The sequence below is a fragment of the Fukomys damarensis genome, unplaced genomic scaffold, assembly GCF_012274545.1.
Source record: "Fukomys damarensis isolate Sample0158 unplaced genomic scaffold, DMR_v1.0_HiC HiC_scaffold_9, whole genome shotgun sequence".
NCBI lineage: Eukaryota > Metazoa > Chordata > Mammalia > Rodentia > Bathyergidae > Fukomys > Fukomys damarensis.
In genome coordinates this window covers 4,018,357-4,024,778 of record NW_022900921.1, presented here as the reverse complement: position 1 = coordinate 4,024,778, position 6,422 = coordinate 4,018,357, and the positions used below count along the sequence as shown (strand labels likewise).

At 46.7% G+C, this 6,422-nt stretch overlaps 1 pseudogene; it reads left to right on the top strand.

The window, feature by feature from the left end:
- The first annotated feature begins 3,794 nt into the window (after nucleotides 1-3,794).
- LOC104873179 lies at nucleotides 3,795-5,046 on the top strand (annotated as a pseudogene).
- The last annotated feature ends 1,376 nt before the right edge of the window (nucleotides 5,047-6,422 follow it).

Genomic DNA, 6,422 nt, shown 5'->3' with positions numbered 1-6,422 from the left:
TCACCACAAGTTGGAGGCCAGCCTGGGCTACATAGTGAGTTCAAGGCCAGTGTGAATTAACATAGAGAGACGCTATTTAAAAATTTTTTAAAATAGGGAAGGAGGAGGGAAGGGAAGAAGAGGGAAAAAAGATGTCCTATTTCTCAGATGAAGAATTAGAAATGGCAAATGAATATATGAAAAAATACTCAACATCACTGGGCATACATGAAATGCAAATTAAAATAATGCTGCGATTCCATCTCACTCCAGAAAGAATGGCTGCTATCAAACAATTACAAATGCTGGAGGGGCTGTGGGGAAAAGGCACACTTCTCCACTGTTGGTGGCAGTGTAGACTATGGGAATCAGTGTGGAGATTTCTCGAACAACTAAAAGTAGAGGCTCTATATGACCCAGCTATACGTCTTCTTGGTATCTTCCTAAAAGAATTAAAAGCATCATTCCACAGTGATACATGCACACCCACGTTTATAAGCAGCACAGTTTGTAGTAGCTGATTCCAAATGCCCATCAGGTGATGAATGGGTAAAGAAAATGTGTTGTTGTTGTTGTTGTTTCTAATACAGTGGAGTACTACTGTGCCATAAAGAAAGATAAACTTAAAAAAAAAGAAAGATAAACTTGAGACATTTATAGCTAAATGGATGGGCCTTGAGACCATACTCTTAAGTGAGATGAATCAGGCACATGTGTTTAAATACTTCACTGTTTCTCTGGTGTGAGAAACCAAAAGTGGAAATAAGGACTGAAATGTATAATAGATACTGGGAAATGGGAAGAAAATGTTCAAATAGTGGAGCAAGGGAGGGCAGGAGGAGAGAGGAAAGAAGCAACAAGAAAAAAAGAATAGAAGGAAAATGGAAACAAAGCTTTTGTAAATAAGGAGGAGAAAAGCCTGGCGTGATGGTGTATGTCTGTAATCCCAGCACTCGGGAGGCTGAGGCAAGAGGATCACTGTGAGTTCCAGAACAGCCTGGGCTACATAGTGAGTTCCAGGTCAGTCTCAACTACATAGTGAGACCGTGTCTCAAAAAAACAAAAAAACAAAAAACAAAAAAAAAAAGGAGGGGAAGAGAGGCTGAAGGGGGGGGATGGGAAGAATAAGAAGACAGATATATCACATACAGGTATAAATTCCCTACGATGAGTGATAGCATTATGCGTATCTAAAATGTACGTGGGCCGGGGATTTAGCTCAATGGTTGGGCCGCCTGCCTCGCAAGTGCAAGAATCTAAGTTCAATCGCCAGTATTCCCCCCGCAAAAAAATGTACCAATAAGGGTTTTATTTTAAAAAAAGAAAGAAAGATGTGGTCCCCTCCCAATAGGGAGAGGTGCCAAGTGCCGTCTGTTGGGGAAGACAGAGGAGAAGGCAGCTCCTGTGACAGCTGGACAGAGGAATTGGAGCGCTCCGGCTGTAAGAGGGATGGGGGAGGAGGGCGTGGGCGCTGCAGGGAACGTTTCCGGGGCCTGGGCCTGGGCCGCTCTGCAGGTCCTTCCCAAAACGCAAGGAAGCAGGTGCATCCCTGAGAATTATGGAGACCCTGGGGCAAGCAGCAGGCCCCGGAAGGTGAAGCTTCTCTTGTTTCACACACTGTTTCTCTGTAGACCACATTTCCTGCCTCCGGACATTAGTGCCCCTCCTCCTGAATGAGCAGGCCTCGGGGCCAGCCCTCCGCAGGGATGAAGACCATTTCATACACACTTTCCAGCTGAGAGAGTCGGGTTCGTCCAAAATGGATCAGAAGCGTGGCTCAGTTGGGTGTAACTGGAGGTGCAGAGGCAATGACGTCAGATTTTCAGAGACCTGTCATCCGGAACTAGAAAGACATCCTGCAAGAGGTCTCACTGTGTGGATATAATAAAGGAAACGATTGTGTGCTAGAGTGCTGAGGAGCTGAGGAACCCAGGCAGGCCTGAGCGGGCTCTGAAATACGCCTGAAATGGGATGGGAGCCCAGTGTGGCAGCCTAGCCTCTTCGCAGGTGTCTGGGAGAAACAGGCAGGAGGATCACAGGTTAGAGCCCAGTCTGGGCTATATAACAATTTAGGAAGACCCACTCTCAAAAGAAAAAAAAGTCGGATGTAGCTCAGTGCAAAAATTCCAGGTTCAAAGCCGGGTGTGGTGGCTCACGCCTGTAATCCCAGCACTCAGGAGGCTGAGGCAGGAGGATCGCTGTGAGTTCAAGACCAGCCTGGGCTACATAGTGAGTTCCAGGTCAGTCTCAACTACATAGTGAGACCCCGTCTCAAAAAAAAAAAAAAAAAAAAGTTCCGGGTTCAAACACCACACACAGAGGGAGAGAGGGTGAGAGAAAGGGAGGGAGGGCACTCACTTTACCAAACTTGCTGGAGGAGTTTTATAGGTGATATACAGGGACTGTGTCCAGCTCTGCCCTGGGGCAGGAGAGGAGCCAGCAAGCCTAAGAAGAATGAGGAACTAGACCTCTAAAAATGCAGACTGACTCAGGTTCAGTCCCTGCACCGCGCACACACATACACCGAGTCAACAAACAGGGCCTGGGTATCAGAGCCAAGATTACCCAGCTCTCTGCGTGCACAGCAAAGCCCCCAGCCCAGGGATGGCAAACCTTTCAGCCTTAGGAACAGCCCACTGTGGCATGGGTGACCTAGGTTTGCCACCACTGCCCCAGGTGTTATCCGGGCTTCAGTTTTAATGACAAAAGAAAGAGAAAAAACCATGTGGATTTCACCAATAGCAGTCCAGTTAAGTAACTACACTTAATTAAACCCAATTAACTACAACTTGGGATCCTGATTCCTCAGATTATCGGATGAGGTATTTACTTACTGATTTATTTGAGACAGGGTCTCAAAGTAAACGGAAGGAATAATTATATCTTGTCTTATAAATAAGAATGGGAAGAGAGCCTCCCACAGAAAAAGGCAAAAGTAACCCAGGAGCACTCAGCTGTGAGCCTGCCTTGCTGTGGAAAGCGTGGAGCACAGTGTCAGTTTTGATTCAAGCTGGGCTCTGGTGCTGTCCACAGATTCTTTTCTTCCCCTGCTACCAGCTTCCTGCTGTCTGGTAATCAAGGACCTCTCAGTCTGTCAGTTGAACAGGAAATACTTACCTTTTTGTCCATCTAGTTCAGGGGGACAAGCTGTTCAGGTCATCATTTATGAGACAAAAGAGCAGGAATTTTGCCAAAGATTAAAGCTAGACCCCTATCTTTCATCATGCACTAAACTAAAATCCAAGGGGATTAAAGATCTAAATATTAAAACAGACACGCTAAATTGCTGGAAGATAAATTAGTCAGAACTGTCAAAGACCTTGCCGTAGGAAAAGATTTTATGAACAAATCCTCAGTAGCAGGGCAACTAGCACAATCAACAACTGGGATCTCAGGTTATTGAAAAGCTTCTTCAGGGGCGGGGCGCTCACCCACTCCGGCTCCCTGCGGCCCAACGCACAGGCCCAGGCCCAGCCAAGCTCCCGCACTCCGTGCCCACTGCTCCTCCTTCAGACCCCGCAGCCCTCCCTCCACTCCCGGGCCACGCATGGGGCACGGCTTAGCCCGGCGGCCTTGTGGCTGCACCGATGCAGAACCTGAGAGCAGACCCAGAGGAGCTTTTTACAAAACTAGAGAAGATTAGGAAGGGCTCTTTTGGCGAGGTGTTCTAAGGCATTGACAATCGGACTCAGAAAGTTGTTGCCATAAAAATCATTGATGTGGAAGACGCTGAAGATGAGATAGAGGACATTCAACAAGAAATCACAGCGCTGAGTCAGTGTGACAGTCCATATGGATCCTGCTTGAAGGATATGAAACTCTGGATAATAATGGAGTATCTTGGTGGAGGCTCCACACTGGATCTGTTAGAGCCTGACCCTTTAGATGAAACTCAGACCGCTACTATATTAAGAGAAATCCTGAAGGGACTTGATTATCTGCATTCAGAGCAGAAGATCCATAGAGTTATTAAAGGGGCCAATGTTCTGCTGTGTGAACACAGAGAGGTGAAGCTGGCCGACTTTGGAGGGGCCAGCCAGCTCACGGACACCCAGATAAAGAGGAACACCTTCCTAGGCGCCCCATTCTGGATGGCGCCCAAGGTCATCAAACAGTCAGCCTACGACTCCAAGGCAGATATCTGGTCCCTGGGCATCACAGCTATAGAACTGGCCAGAGGGGAGCCGCCCCATTCCAAGCTGCATCCCATGAAGGTTCTGTTCCTCATTCCAAAGATCAACCCCCCGATGCTGGAAGGAAACTACAGCACGTCCCTCAAGGAGTTCGTGGAGGCCTGTCTGAACAAGAAGCCGAGCTTTAGACCCATGGTGAAGGAGCTGCTGAAGCACAAGTTTATAATTTTCAATGCAAAGAAGACGTCCTACCTGACCGAGCTCATCGACAGGTACAAGAGGTGGAAGGCAGAGTAGAGCCACTCCGACTCCAGCTCTGACGACTCGGATGCGGAAACAGATGGCCAGGCAACAGACAGATGGCCAGGCGTCGGGAGGCAACAACTCTGGGGACTGGATCTTCACAATCCGAGAGAAGGACCCCAAGAACCTGGAGAATGGAGCTCTTCACCCCTTGGAGTTGGAAAGAAGTGAGATGAAAGACATCCCAAAGAGGCCTTTCTCTCAGTGTTTGTGGACAATTTTTTCTCCTCTGTTTGCAGAGATGCCGTTATGCCCTTGGGGCCCCGTGGCTTTCCAGCTGTCCTGTGACCTGTCATTGGCCATGCTAATAGGATGGCTGGGAATTGGAAGTGCACATTGTTTTCACTGGTTTTCAAAAGGAGCTCTTGAAGTCATTATTTGTAGCTTCCTCAGATTAATCTAATGCAGAAGTATGTGGGCTACCTAGAGCTGAAGGAGAAGAGCCAGGAGTGCGGGGGTAACCTGGGGTCTTTCAAAGAACTGTGCAGTGCCATCCACCTGATGGAAGAGGCCTGCCTGGGCATCTCCTGGTGGCCCAGCTGGAGCAGCGGCTGCAGAGATATTCTCTGAGTGGTGGAGGAATGTCATCCCACTGAAATTCCTTTGGCATTTGGGGTCTTGTTTTTCCTGTTTTTTTGTCATCCTCCTTCTTCTTAAAAGTCAAACAAAGAGCCACGCCTTCCCCCACCAGGAGCTGCCATCTCTCCAGCACCAGGAAGGTAGCCACGTGGGTGCCCCTGAACCCCCACAACTACCCTACACCCTCCGCTCCCTACACAACCGCACTCTCAGACCTCCTGATTGAGCCAGTCTTTGGACCCACTCTGCAGAGGCAGAGGTGGTCATAGAGGGTATTTTTCTGAGTTCCCAGTGTTGAATATTTTTAATGAAAGGGCATGGGAAACCTGTAGTAGAACTGTGTGGAGGTCAACCGTTCAGAAGGTTGGGGAACTCAATCTGGGCCTTACAGCCCAAGGTCAGTCAGTGTCATGGGGTTCAGCCATCAGCTAACTGAGATCAGGGGTCTTGAGTCCTAGCTCTATCTGAGCCCCCATCCTAAATGGTAAATATACTATATTGAAAAGTTTGTTCACTGCAGACATGTTTTGGACTGCTTCTTGATTTCAATTTAATTCAAATGGTTTAAGGGTGATAGACTAGTGACTACCACAGGTGGTCAGTTTCCAAGTTGTGCTTGATCACATTGTGTTGCTGGTTGGGATAAAGGATTGTGGTTGATTCGATAAGCTGTTTTCTCTGATGTTATGGAGATGAAAATGTCTGTGGGTCGTTAGAGACACAGAAGCTAGGGCGCAACTATACCAGGAAGATTTGAGTGATAACCCAGAGATTAAACCAAGGACAGCCAGACAACAAAAATAAAAATGAAAAAACACTTAAGCAAGATGCAAAGACAGACTTCAACTTCACCAATGGCAAACAGTAGGACAAATGAGGATGAAAAGGCTGATAGTGAACCACCAGAACACCCTGAAATCAAAGCACGGGAAGTAACAAAACAGATCAATCAGGCTCTAGAAAAATTCAAAACAGAAATAATTTCCCAGATAACCATAGAGATGGTGAGCAAAATGAAAGTCATGATTCGAGAGACTCTAGAACAGAAACTGAGAAAAAAATAGATGAGCTCAGCACCACAATAGAAGCCATGAAGGCCCATAAGAAAGAAATGGATGCAATGAACACCCAACATAGGAAAGAAATGGAATCCCTAAAACAAATTCAAACAGATATCCAGGAGATTAAACACTCCATTGAAAGTGTATGCAACAGAATAAAAGAATGTGAAGATAGAATCTCAGATACAGAAGATAAGATTGCACTCAGTGACCATGAAAAGAGAGGTCTCTTAAAAACAGTACATCATGAGAAATCCATCCAGCAACTCCTAGATGATGCAAAGAAGAATAACATAAGACTGATAGGAATCCATGAAGTAGCAGGAGAAAAATACAAATGACTTTAAAAAGCTCTTCACAGAATTAA